A 15,047-nucleotide genomic window follows, 5' to 3' on the forward strand; every position below is an offset into this window, starting at 1 on the left:
CAAGTGATTGACTAGTCTACCTTGGCTTTAGGCTGGGAGGAGATTGTGTTAAACCTGGCTTTTTCAGCGGGCTTTATCCCCAGGCTTTTAGATTTTTTGGCCTACTGTTTCTGACATGTTTTCGTTGGTTTTATGACTCTGGGCACTTTACCACTGCTGAAGTGCATGTGCTCTCCATGTAAATTGTGCTTATGGATTGGTATTAACATGATCGTCTTATTTCACTTACTACTAAGTCCCTAGTTCAGTGCACTGCATGTGCCTAGGGCCTGTAAGTCAAATGCAGCTAGTGGGCCTGCAGCACTGATTGTGCCACCCATACAAGCAGCCTTTTAAACAGGGGTCCCAGACCTGCCACTGCAGTGATAGCCAGAAACCGGTCCTAGGATGCTTGATTCTGGTCCAGGGAAGACATGGCTTGGCAGTTCGGGCTGGACTGTTCCCATGAGGCACAGGGTCAAGACTGATTTGCATATGGCCATGTCTGAACTGGGGTGGTGTAGTGGGCAAAAGAACGATGGATTTAACCCAGATCTCTTGACTGGGGGAGAATGTCTGCATTGTCAGCATTCCGTCCATCATTTGTTTGTTGTAACGCTTTTCGCCCTAAGTGGGATGGGTATGCCCAGACGTGGGTCCCGTGCTTACTACGCCACTGGAGTCAAGCTATCCTGGCTGATGACGGCTGATAGCCAGAAACCGGTCCTAGGATGCTTGATTCTGGTCCAGGGAAGACATGGCTTGGCATTTCGGGCTGGACTGTTCCCATGAGGCACAGGGTCAAGACTGATTTGCATATGGCCATGTCTGAACTGGGGTGGTGTAGTGGGCAAAAGAACGATGGATTTAACCCAGATCTCTTGACTGGGGGAGAATGTCTGCATTGTCAGCATTCCGTCCATCATTTGTTTGTTGTAACGCTTTTCGCCCTAAGTGGGATGGGTATGCCCAGACGTGGGTCCCGTGCTTACTACGCCACTGGAGTCAAGCTATCCTGGCTGATGACGGCTGATAGCCAGAAACCGGTCCTAGGATGCTTGATTCTGGTCCAGGGAAGACATGGCTTGGCATTTCGGGCTGGACTGTTCCCATGAGGCACAGGGTCAAGACTGATTTGCATATGGCCATGTCTGAACTGGGGTGGTGTAGTGGGCAAAAGAACGATGGATTTAACCCAGATCTCTTGACTGGGGGAGAATGTCTGCATTGTCAGCATTCCGTCTATCATTTGTTTGTTGTAACGCTTTGCGCCCTAAGTGGGATGGGTATGCCCAGACGTGGGTCCCGTGCTCACTACGCCACTGGAGTCAAGCTATCCTGGCTGATGACGGCTGATAGCCAGAAACCGGTCCTAGGATGCTTGATTCTGGTCCAGGGAAGACATGGCTTGGCAGTTCGGGCTGGACTGTTCCCATGAGGCACAGGGTCAAGACTGATTTGCATATGGCCATGTCTGAACTGGGGTGGTGTAGTGGGCAAAAGAACGATGGATTTAACCCAGATCTCTTGACTGGGGGAGAATGTCTGCATTGTCAGCATTCCGTCCATCATTTGTTTGTTGTAACTGCAGTGTCTGCACGCAGTCTCTACTGCAATGTCGACCTGGCAAGTGCACCTACTTGCCAGGCCCTAACCTTCCCTTTTATTACATGTGAGTCACCCCTAAGGTATGCCCAATGTACCCCTGTGGGCAGGGTGCAGTGTATGTGAAAAGTAGGACATGTACTGGTGTATGTGACATGTCCTAATAGTGAAATACAGTGTATTTCGTTTTTCACCTGCCTGCAGTAATGATGGCCTTCCCACTGAGTTTTATAAATTATTCTGTAATGAACTAATACCATTTTTGGTTGAGCTTTTTAATTTAGTGACAGCTGGAGGTGTGGTTCCATCCACTTTTAAAGAATCTATCATAGTCAGTTTCGTAAAGAAGGGTAAGAATCCCAAAGATATTAATGCATACAGGCCGATAACCTTGTTGAATGTTGATTATAAAATACTAATGCAAATTTGGGTGAATCGGTTCTCTCCAATAGCACAGAAATTGATCCATAATGATCAGACAGGATTTGTGGTGGGCAGATCAATGTCATCGAATACCGGGTTTTTAGTTCAGGCTCTTGATTATTTCAACATCAACCAAACACCTGCGTTAATTATGATGGTCAATGCTGAAAAAGCATTTGATCTTTTACATTGGGATATGCTTTTTTATATTCTTAAAAGTATGGAGTTCCCAATTGTAATAAGTGATATGTTACGAAACTTATATCAAAGGGCCCAGGCCCAGGTTATCATGAATTCTCGCCCAGTAGGGATGTTTGACATAAATCGAGGCACCCGTCAGGGCTGCCCTCTTTCTCCTGTGCTATTTACCTTTTTTATAGAACCCCTCGCAATTAGGATTAGGAATAACCATGAGATAAAAGCACCAATAGAGAGTGTGCCTAAATTAAAGCTGTTTGCAGACAATATTATTCTCTATCTTAGACCCGAGGAGCAGAATATGGAAATCACGTTGGCAGAGTTTGCGCAGTTTCAATCAATGGGGGGCTACAAAATCCATCATGATAAAACCGAAATGTTATTTACTTCTGGGTGCCAATTTCTTACAGGCAATCTTCAAAGGCAAGTGTACTCCCATGACCCAATTCGATATTTGGGGATTTACGTTACCAATCGATATGAGGATCTTTTTAAATTGAATTTTGTGTTAATGCTTACCAAGATTAGGAGTTTACTAGATAGATGGACCCTCCTCCCACTGACATTAATCGGCCGAATTACTCTTGTAAAAATGTCAATTTTACCACTACTACATTTTTTTTTACTTAGGTCTCGATCAAAGTCAATATGTCGTATTGATAGAATTAGAGGCAACCTTTCGCCAATTTATTTGGAGTAAGAAAGCTTCAAGGGTAAAACTCCTGGTGCTTCAACTAGACATTAGCGAAAGGGGGGCTGGCATTCCCCCAAGTTTGTATCTATTATGAGGCTTCTTTTTTGGATATAATGGCTCGTTTGATTATACTATAAGGGCTCTCTGGACAGCTTTTTTGTGGAAAAAATGGTCCAGGAAGCAGGATCTCAGATTCCAGGTTTTATAAAAATGGCTAAACTCCCAAAGAAAACTAGATACAAGACACTACAGGAGTATGGGTTTAGACTCCGGGTATTTTACTCCAGGGAGACTTAAACTGCTAGATATGAATATTTGAAGCTTTCAGAATGCAAAAGTCTGGGTCTGCATATCCAGAATAGTCAGATAAAGTTCTAGGAATCTAAGGGTTTAAAAGAACTTGACCATTTTATAGTAGGGGGAGGTTTTTAAGTTGGCAGGAGATACAAGCTAGGTGTAGAGTCCGGTGCAAGCTCTTTTTTTTAGGGTATCTTCAAATTATTCAACTGATAAAAATGACTCCCTTCCATCTAGTGGGTCCACAGGGTCTGTCTCTGCTGCCCATTTTAGAACTAAGCTAAGGGGGGTGGGAAATTGGTATAGGCTTTTATGGAGCGAAAGGGGTTGCACCACAATATCAAGTTTTCTAGATAAAATTACTCAAGAAACACAGTGCACTTTCTCAGAGGCAGAGTGGCAGGTGATCTTGCATTATGGCAACAAGGCATTAAGAGCCGCTAATTTTAAAAGAATGTAATTTTTATCACGCTGGATGGCTTACTATTCTCCTAGAGCGCTACATAAAATGCACCCAGGAATAGAGGATAGATGCTTCCGATGCCAGCAACTGGACCTAGGAGGCTGGCGTCATATCTTTTTTACTTTTTTTCTGGCCTAAGTGATGGCCTACAGAGGAAATTACAACCAGAGGCAGAAATTGCACTTTTTGGGATAAAAAGACATAGACAAAACTCCCCAATTCTAAAAGGAGAGGAAGCATTTATAGCAATATCCGCTCTTTTGGCACGGTCCCTAGTTCTACAGAATTGAAAGACAACTAAAGCCCCAGACTATTTAAATTGGTATAATAAAATGATTCGGACCAAAACTTTTGAGGAGGCTTATGCAAAAAGGGTAGGTGCGATACAATGATTCACAGTTGTCTGGAAGTATATGGATAAAGTAGTGAGTGAGTAGCTGGCTAAAGTTAGATTGTATAAATATGATAACTGTTGAATTATCAAAACATTGTATTGCACTTTACTGAACATGCACAGCACTTTAATTAGAAGAGTGTTATTGTATTCTGTTTTCCAAGTCGATTACCATTTTGGGGCTAGATGTAATGTTTAAGGCTTATTAGGAATACCAGATCTTGAATTTTATTAAGTAGAGTTAGGAGTTTTTGGCATTTTAAAGGATCAGAATGCACTGCACTAATAGCACGTTGTCTACTTTGAAGTTTGGTCATTATCATGTTTATTAAGGATGAAGTTATAAAATGTCAGATGTATCTATTTTTTCAAAATATTTTTATCTCACAAGCTTTAAGTAACCATATTTAATGTGAAATTAATCTCTTTGCTGATGTAAGGTTTTTCTTTATAATAATTCTGCTCAATAAAAAAATATATATATAAAAAATAGTATTTCGTTTTTCACTTTGGAAAGGCTATCTATCCCATAGGATAGAGTAGGAGTTTATTTATAATATCTTATAAGTATAAATTCCCATTGGGGCAAGCTAGAAAGATGGAGTTTAGTTGGCCTTAACTCAGAATATAAAAATGCAACTTTTAGTACAGGTGATTTTTATATTGTGTGTTTGAACATACCACTTGTAGAAAGTGGCTATTTTCTTGCTTAGCCATCCTGCATGCCTCTGCTGGTTTGTGGACTGACTGTCTGGTTTTGGAGTGACAGGGGCTGAGGATGTGCATGCTCTCAGACAGCCACTGGGGGGGGGGGGGGGGTTGAGGTGTGTCCTGCCTTTCCTGGATGAGTCAGGGCTGGGCTGAATAGACATGGGCTGCATTTAGAGTAGTGGGTGGAAATTTGCCCGCACCTGAATAGGCCTGGTCTGCCTTGGACAATGTTGTCTCCACCTTCTGCCGGGAAGCTGGGCCAGAGAGGATAGAACTGGTTTTGACTGAGCACAGAGCTTCTCTGCCACAAGAGAACAAAGAGAAATTCTGTATAAATATTGGGGTTCCAGACCCCAAGAACTTTAGAATACTTCTGTACTCGAGAGGAACCTCTGCCTAGGAGAAAGCTGGGAAAGCTGAAGGAGAAGTACTGCTCCTTTTATGTGTGCTGTCTGAGGTTGGCCTACAGTAGCTGTTTCTGCCAAGGACAGGACAGAGACTTTGCTGTGTGCTGTGTATCTTGCTTGAATAATATTTCCAAGGGCTTGAAGTAGAGCTTACCTCCTGTTCTGAAGTCTCAGGGACACAAAGACTTCACCACCAGCTCCCCTGAACGTCCTTGCTGGGAGTTCTGACCTGCCAAGAGGTGCCTGTTCCTCTGTTGGACTTCTGGAGGTTGTTTCTGCTGCTAGGAGCTGGAGAAAGAGCAGAAACTAGAGAAGTGTGACGCACTCGCACCAGTTTCTGATGCAACACCGCTGTGTGGGAAGAATTTCCACACATCGCCATTGTGCCGCCGAAGAAATTGACGAAGCGCCTGCTGGAGAAACCGTAGTCTTGTGCACCGATCTCTGAAGTCTGACATCACCGCACCGACTCAGACGCAGGCCCTGCTGTATGACTGCTTGATTTGATTTTGAGATTTATATAGCGCTCCAATGCCCAGGGGCGTCGAGTCTGCCAGTAATTAAAAGGAGGTAGGATTTAATTTGAAAAAAGCCACGTTTTCAGTGCTTTTCTGCAGTTTTTGATGGCTAGAGGGAGCATGTTCCACAATTTTGTGTTTCAGGATGAAGCTGCATTATCCCCAGCAAACTTTCCTAAGTTTGGGTGTCTGGAGAAGTTTGCTCTGAGCTGAGCGTAGCATTCTACAAGGATGAGACTAAGAAAAGTGCTGTTTCAGGTACGCAGGTCGTGTTCCATGTACAGCTTTATATGCTAGGCATAGAGATTTGAATTCTGTCCTCATTTTTACCGGGAGGCAGTGGAGTTTTTTTAGGCCTTGGGAATTGGCCTGGAACTTGGGAATATTCAGCAACATCCTGGAGGCAGCATTTTGCACCCGCTGAAGTTTAAGCATGTGCTGTTTCTGAAGGCCCAAGTAAAGGGCATTTCCGTAGTCCAGTCTAGCCATTGCTAAGCTTGTCACCAGTGTTTTTACTGCGTCTGGGGGGATGAATGGTCTCACTTTCCGGATTGACTTCAGTGTTAGATAAACCTGAGAGGCGACTTTATTGATCTGATGTTGAAAGGTAAGTCTGTCATCAAAGATGATGCCCAGATTCTTGACCTTATGCACTGGAGTAGGATGAGTTTCCATGTCCAGAGGCCACCAGTTCAGTGACCAAAAGGAGGTGTCGGATCCCAACAGGAGAACCTCTGTTTTGCTTCCATTAAGCTTTAGGCAGTTTGCGCTCATCCAATGGTCTACGTGGGACATACATTGATTAAAGCGAGCAGCGGTTTCCTCCAGATTGCTTGAGATGAACACCACAATCTGGGTGTCGTCCGCGTAGGAAACCCACGAAAAGCCAAACTGCCTGATGACATCAGCTAAGAGGGTCACATATAGATTGAACAAAGTAGGACTCGGTGAGGAGCCCTGCGGCACCCCACATGGAAGTGTGAACTGTTCTGAACAGGAATCGCCAATCTGAACAAATTACAGCCTGTTGTTTAAATAGGATTTGATCAAACTTAGAGCTGAGTATATTACTGAAATTCCAATCATTGTCTGGTCTCTCTATCAATGACACCAAATCATACGCATTTTCATTCACGGACTGTGAGATGCAGGACCCACTATATTTCGGCCCATGGATATTTCAAACAGCAGCGGTAACTTTTAAATATTTAGGTATTCACATATATAGGGAAGTGGAGAACATGGTAGATGGCAACATAACCCGTGCGAAACGCTAAGATCGCAAATAAAGTTCTGGACATCACTACCTCTATCAGTGGCGGGTAGGGTAACAATCACCAAAATGGTGATGCTCCCCAGACTACTATATGTTTTCACCAACATACCTATACTATTCCCATGCACATCTTTAAAACACTAGATTCCTTGCTGGTAGAGTTGATCTGGGGCCCGGACGACACAGAATAGGATTGACCAAGCTTCAACTAGATAATAGGAGTGGTGGAACGGGTGTGCCAGATTTCAAGACATATTGCTATGCCTGCCAATTGCAGTGGTTGGCATACTGGCTTGCGGGCCGCAATTTGCAAGAAATTTCCATGACCCAGGATGAATGGAGCAAGGCAAGCTACATACACTCCTTCTGCCAAATAGTAAAATACCAGCAAACACGCCTCCAGTACTGAAAGTGGCTTTACAGTATTGGAGAAACGTGCTCCGAGATACTAAAGAGCAGATTCCGTACGCCCCCAATATACCACTGTTGGGTATTTCACTCAGGGCCGGACTGGGAACCAAAACCGGCCCTGGCAAACTGCTCGGCCGCCCCCCCGGGGCTTGGGGGTGCCGCCGAGCTCTTTACCAGGGCCGGCTATGCTGCAAAAACGGCCCTGTAACAAAAACGGCCCCCAGGGGCCCAAAACCGGCCCCCACCCTTGCGGCGCACCGGGGGATTGCCCGGTGCCCGCTACGGCCAGTCCGGGCCTGATTTCACTGCAGCTGGAGGTTGTAACACAGAGACGTATTTCGATCTGGTTAGAGGCTGGGGTGAATACCGTAGGAATGCTATTTGTAGATGGCGCGCTGATGGACCATGACAACTTTGTGAGAGAACAGGGAGTGTCCAGTGTGCTATTTCTGACACATGCACATATCCTGCGCTTTGTTCGTGGTACACGGGCACCAACTGGGACTGAACCCCCGACACACGAGTTGATGCACATGCAATACCTGATGGGAAATGGTGGACATCTGACGAGGTGGCTAGCTCATGGAATTAAAGCACACACAGCGACATCTCTACATAACCTTAGGGACAAATGGTGTACTGATGTGGGGAGGGTACTCACGGACAGAGAATGAAAAACCATACTTGAATATCCTAGAAAGGTATCCCGAAATCCGAAGTTTAATTTTATTCAGCTAATGATTCTGCATCGGACCTATTTAACTTCTCATAGACTAAGTGTCATGTTCGTGGACATGATGGATGTGAGCCCTCGCTGTCAGGAATCGAATGCCACATTACTGCACATGCTCTGGGCATGTCCCAGATTAACGCAATACTGGTCTACCATACATACCATATTAAGTACAATAGTGCCTGGGACGGGCAGAGATACGTTAGAATGCTGTCTACTGGGTATGCATTGCATATCAAAACCAAGAGAGGGAACCCCGCAGCCCGATTCATGAATCTGCTGTTAATATTGGCCAAGGGAACAGTAACAGGCACGTTGGAAAGCACGGAAACCGCCAGCGATCGTAGACTGGTATAATGAGGTGATTCGATGGGGTAGGGCTGAAGGCATAGAAATACAAAGAGAAGAGCAACGTGGGCTACGCAAGAAACCTATTTCACTAGAGTGGAATGTCCTGATGGAGGAATTCAAAAGGATAGATACTGATACATTTCCGTAAAGCTGGGCAGTATATGTATGCTGTGGGTGCAGCAGGACGGCCTAGTAATAGCACATGTTTGTCGCACCAAGATTACTATATTAGACAGCCAAAATGACTCGTATGATGTATTATACAACTAGAAGCCTTAGTGATGGTGCCTGCTGCTGTGATAATTAACGCTGTCCTGGAGTTCAAAGGGAGGGTGGGAGCAGTATGTTTGGGGTTTGAAACGGTTTGTGTGCTAAGACTGTTGCTCGAATATACGTTACACCATGCAGCTCCAACAGTAATCCGCATGTATACATAGGTTGCCTCGGACAGGTGTAGCATTGTTAAAGTGGAGAGATAATCTGTAAAGTAATGAGCCGGATACATGTAATGTTCTATGTTATTTGAATGTCAGGAAATCTGCAGCTTCTCATAATGACACTGTAGAATGTATAATGATATTCTTTGTGGAATATGACTAAAGTTTAATAAAATATGTTTTAAAAAAAAACAAAAAAAACTTAGAGCTGAGTTCTTGCCTCCCACCTTTTGGAGCCTTTTGATAAGAATGTCATGGTTCACGGTGTCAAAAGCCGCCGACAGATCCAATAGGATCAAGGCAGCCCTTGCACCCGAGTCCAGCGTGGTAAGGAGCTCCTCTGCTGCAAGAAACAACGCATCGTGGGACCGCGGCTGGAGAGATCAACGCAGCGCAGTTGCTGTCACATCAAGAACCGACGCATCCCTGAATCCCCACGCATTGCACCGGGCGCCAAGTCTACATCAACACTGAGACCGCAGTAAGAAACCAATGCATTACCTCCCCGCACAGTAAGAAACCAACGCATCACCTCCTCTTCAGTAAGGAACTAACGCATCACCTCCCCTGGGTGGCAGTAAGGAAATTACGCATCACCTCCCCTGGAGTAAGGAGCTGATGCATCACCTTCCCTGCGGCTGTATTTGTTTATGATTTTGATTCATCCAAGGTACTTTGTGTTGAAAGTGTGGACAGAACTATTATTACCCTCTAAAAATCATATTTTCATTTTTGGACGTTGGATTTTGGTTATTTTGGTATTGTTTGGTTAAGATAAAGATTAATTATTTTTCTAAATTGGTGTGGTGTCCATTTTTAGTGTTTTTATTGTATTACTGTATTTGTGCACAAATGTTTTACACACTGCCTTGGAGATAAGCTGTCTGCTCATGCCAAGCTACCAAGGGGGTGAGCAGGGGTTGTCTAAGGGCGTAACACCCTTACCCTGATGATGCAAGGGCCCCTACTTGGACAAAGGTACAAACCATTGTCAACTAGAGAACCCCATTTCTATTAGTTTGTGTTTGAGTGTACATACTTGTTCAATATAAAAGTTGTTCATAAATATCTTTCTATGGAAAGAGTTATTGCATGCTAATATTGATTTACTAATAGCCACTGTTTCATTCCAGTTCAATGTGTAACTTAAACCAATACCATTTTTAGGGGTCTGTTTCCACTGGGAAAACATACTGAGGAACAGAAACCTTAATACTGGTGTCCTCACTTTGTCTTAAAAAGTAGTGCTTTACCTAAACGGTAGTTCTCATGATCTACCTTTCAACTTGTTCCACAGTCCATTCACTGTTTAGAAAAAGTAAAAGTAGAAGGGCGAAACACCATGAGAAAAAGCAACTATACCTGTTGTATAACTCCGTGTAAGACTATTGTCGGGCAGCCTACCACTAAACTGAACATGTACACATTTTGTCTTCGTGTAGTGTATGAGCGGTTCCTACTCCCTCACTCGTTCAAGCTAACTGTTTGATGAAACTCGGTGAGTGTGAGAGTTTGATCTGCCTTAGTAGACGCGTATTAGACACGCGCTTTAAAAAATGGAAGTGATGGACACCTGCGGTTGAATGAAATGGTAACTTTTCCATAACGAATATTCCGATTTGGAGAGCAACAGCTTGAAAGTGAGACGACATGGGGATCTAGGCAGTGGTGGTGTGTGGATGTTGAGCGAGATGCACACTAACTAAAAGGGTATCTTGCTCTTACATATTCTTTTTTTAGAGCAAGAGGATCTTATGGAAGGTTTCTGCTCTTTACAGGTTTAAACGAGAGTGTGAATTACAAAAACCCTATCTTGGAGGAGAAAAGACCCAGAGAATCCAAAATTAGGACCAGAGGGTGTGTTTTGGGATCCTGAATGCCGGAGTAACGCAACATAGTGGGCGCAGTTGAATCGAGAGAAACATGTCGACACCTTTGCAGTAAGGAGGGTGAAGTGATCCTAATCTTCTCCTATCACCACCATCCTTCCGTTTTTAACCCTGGCCAGGTGGCCCATGAATAAAATTAAAATTAGGGACCCATCCAAGCTAGTTTTAACCTTCACAAGCTGTACTTCTCTTTGGTGATTCCATTATTTTATGTTTGTATTGTCTCCCCATCCCTTTTGCTCCACCCCAGGTGTTGGTCTGCGCAGGGGTGTCAGTAAACAAGCCCGATGATGAAGCATGTCCCAAATTTGTGAGTGAGGACAGTTTTTACTCACTGAGCATGTGCCACCACTGGAAGACACATTCTTACCTCCTTTTGGTGTGATATAAATTCACTGTTTAGACCAGCACCTGTCAGTCTAGTTCCACTTCCTCCCAGCCTATTGGTGTTTCGGCCCCACTACCCTTAGATCCACAAAGCCTAATGGCAGCTGTCCCTCTGTGGCTCTCAAATGGCCCATTATTAAACTAGACTACTTTAAGATTTTTTTTTATCTTTGTAGTCACAGGAACAACTAAATAATATCAAAAAGTAAGAGCTTATGGTATTCTCCTCTAATCGGGACATTAGGTACTTGGTCTGTGACAGAAAGTTGGCCTCCTAAGGCTCTTGACTCTATTAGACATGGATGAAAAAACAAGACTTAACGCAAGGAAGGTTTATATGGTTCCATTAGGGTGCAGCACAACAATGCTAACACAGGTTTAATAAAGATGTTCAGATAGGTTTGTGAATGTTTAATAGGAACTCAATATGTAAATACAGATGAAATAGGAACAAAGGTCACATGAGTACAAACTCGCAAAGTAAAATGCACAACCAAACTCGATGCGTTGACAATATAGTGATGAACCAGGGCGACTGGATAGGAACGCTACATACAGTCACCAAATGATTGAGAATATCAGAATGTCGTCGAAAATAAAAAGCACAAAGCGACACAATTCACTTATTGTAAATTGTTGAATGATTTATGACATGTTTGCAAACATATATTAGTGGTCACTGCTCAGCCTTGAGCACAACGCTGTAAAATGGGGGGAAATCCCATGCTTCCCCAACAAGCTGGTTACATAGTTATGAGTTTACAGACTTAGAATTTTTGATTCTACTAAATGTGAATACCAATAACTGTCTTAAACAAAGAAAACACATTGGAAAATGAAACAGTATATAAGCAAAGAAATTTGAGGTGGCTTGGAGTTTGAGAAAATAGAGAAAAGTGTATATGAAGATAAACCTATCACCTGGATTAAGGATAGCTGCTGTTTGTTCCTTAAAATGTGGAAACCACGCAGCATGGGGATCTCGTGACTCTGAGTCAGTGGTTCCACATTACCACTCACAATACTGGAGGAAGCCAGACCAATCTTGATACTTGAGCGGCAGAACACAGTGTGATCCACAGGGACAGTGGTGTGTGGGTTCTGGACAAAAGGGAACACATTTGGATCACTGAGCACCTCAATAAGGGCAGGATGTGACCAAGGGCGGATCCTCATTTCAGGTAATACTATCTGTTCTTCAGCAGTGACCCTTCATTTTCCCAAATGTCAGTCATTTCGTCCCTTGAGTCTTGCTGCCATTTATATTCTTCAGGAGGTAGACTATCTCAAGAGTTCCACAAGGTAGTTTGGAGCTATTTTTTAGACCATTTAAAGGGTTGTACTGGGAGGTGGGGAACTTTTTTTTTTCTTTAGGCACATTTGTGGTTCACATCTAGTGCATGCATGTCCAATGCAGACTTGTCGGTTTCACTTTGACTTGCCCATAGGGACTGTGATGAGTCTAACCACATTTGAATAATATATCATGCCACAATAAGGCTTTTTCACTAGATTCTACTGCATGGCTTGAACAACCCGTGAGTACTGCTATAACTTCTGTCCGCATTTTGGAGCTTCGATGTATAATCTATTTGCATAATGCACAGGTTTTGCTATCATTTTTTTGAAGTATAAATATAAGTAAATAGCATAAAGCTAAACTACAAAGTGAATGTCACATAACAGAGATCCCAGTCCTTGTCTATAATAGTACAAAGAGGGTATGTTTCAGATTCTTGGTGACAACTTTAAGGAATCTGAAGGATTCTGTTGAAGCAGTATGGGCTGCTACCAGATTTTATTGTTACAATTACAACACCAGACCATTATGAAAGGTGTGTATATTTGTTGTAAAGTAGCTGAGAGTTGAGACAAGGGTTGAGAGGTGCAAGGATTAGAGTAAATGAGATTAGCCCGTGCCACCAAAAGTCCATTTTTTATCACTATGACAGGAACACGCAAGAATTAAACCTCTCAAGTCTACCTGAAAAAAACACACATGCTCCTTCTTACAAAGGGCGTGGCTTACAATTTAGGGATAGGCTGTCCCTGTTGGTGAGGAGCCAAACTAAGTTGCACCTAGGGCAATATTACAAAAGTGCCTCCTGGGTGCAACTGGTGTTTGCGCCTGCTTTCTGCGCCCCCTGGGAACTTTGGTATTACAGAAGGGTTAGAAAATGCTTGCGTGGCCTTTTCTGTAATACAGATAGCGCTGGCACACATTTAGCACTAGTGCTATCATTAGAGGGCATTGCCTCATTTGCATTTCGGCATGGCCCCATGCAAATGAGGAAATTACTTTGCCTCTGCGCTCGCGCCAGATCCAGCGTTCAGGAACTAATACATTTTATCATCTGGACTTAATTCAATACCCAACAGTCCCTTTCACGCTGGGTAAGTTTAAACCAAACTTACCAATTGGTTCATATTATTATCCACTTTCTTGGCGATTAAATCTTTTAAAGTTAATCAGGGTTTGGCAAAATAATATCAGAATTTCTAAAATATCACTATAGAATAATCTCTTTGTACAACTAAATCAATAACACTAATAATGACAAACTCATTTGACAGTTAAAATGCTTTATCTAATTAAATGTGAATTGCTCATCAAGTACAATACAGCATGAATCATAGATTATCACACAAGAGAATCATTAGCAAATAAACACCAATTGCACATCTCAAATATCAGCGCGATGAGTGAGTGGATAGGTGTAGAGACAAAAGGATAAAAACATTTTCAAAAAGATTTTATACAAATTCAGAATATCATACTAACCAATCATATGAGGTTCTAGAAATCTCAAAAGCTACCCTCTGGCCATGGGAGTAAGCTATGCCCCCCAAGAAGAGTTAAGGAGCAAAGTCAAAGAGTCAGGATCAGCAGACCAACAGCCAGCCCATAGAATGTAGGAAACAGCAACACAGCTCTCTCCTCTCGCAAAGTAAGAAATCATGCTCACTCCAAAAAACCCCACCCCTTACTACTACTAGATATACTCAAAATTTCTAAAAGTCCAACCCTCATTGTGTCATTTAACATGGTTTTTGTACATTGCGATTGGTCCAAAACAAGGGGTGTTCAATCACACCACTCTCAATGTGCCTACTTCATAGTGTCCCATTGTTCTAACTTCGCTCACTCTAATCACAGTGGAGGAAACTCTAGTATCTGGCTTCCGTGTTTTGTACGTTTCTCCATCTTACTCATGTATCATTTTGAAATATACAAATGTCCTCATGCTCCGCTCAGCAAGGAAGCTCCGCTCTATTCTTTTTATTTCTTCCTCGCTGCGCAACCTTGGTCATCATCAGGAGCTTGCGAAGGACACATCACATTTTCTTTCTCCCTTCTACATTTCTAATATGCCATTTTAATTCTGAAAAAGACTCTCAGGACTTTTCTGCAGGGCAGTAAGTACACTTCTAAAGAAAACAAATACAAGTGTTATCTATCCTTTTATAAAACTCCACTATTAAATGTTCTCCAAATGCTTTCATATGCTTTCTTTTCTTACGCGCTGTTTATTATTTTGTAACTGTTAGTGAAAAATAAACTCTCGACTTTTGACTTACTTTCTATATTAGTCATGTGCATTTGCGGCCTACTCTAAAACTCCAAACACGCGCATGTGCAGTTTTCATCTTTCCCCTTTCAGCCTTGCGCGGTTTGTTTTTCTCACCTTCTGGTTAGTAATTTACACACTGAGGAGTTCAATCCGAGCAGATTTTATTTTGCAAAATCCCTGCTCCATCACGCCCTATTACTGACATGGGCACAGAGGCAAACATGACTTTAGAAGGCGCTCTGCAAGTGCGCCACAAAAAGGTGGCACACTGAATCAGCCCTTATAAAGGATTAAATGGGGTT

This window comes from Triturus cristatus, chromosome 9 (assembly GCF_964204655.1).
Source record: "Triturus cristatus chromosome 9, aTriCri1.1, whole genome shotgun sequence".
In the NCBI taxonomy this organism is placed as follows: domain Eukaryota; kingdom Metazoa; phylum Chordata; class Amphibia; order Caudata; family Salamandridae; genus Triturus; species Triturus cristatus.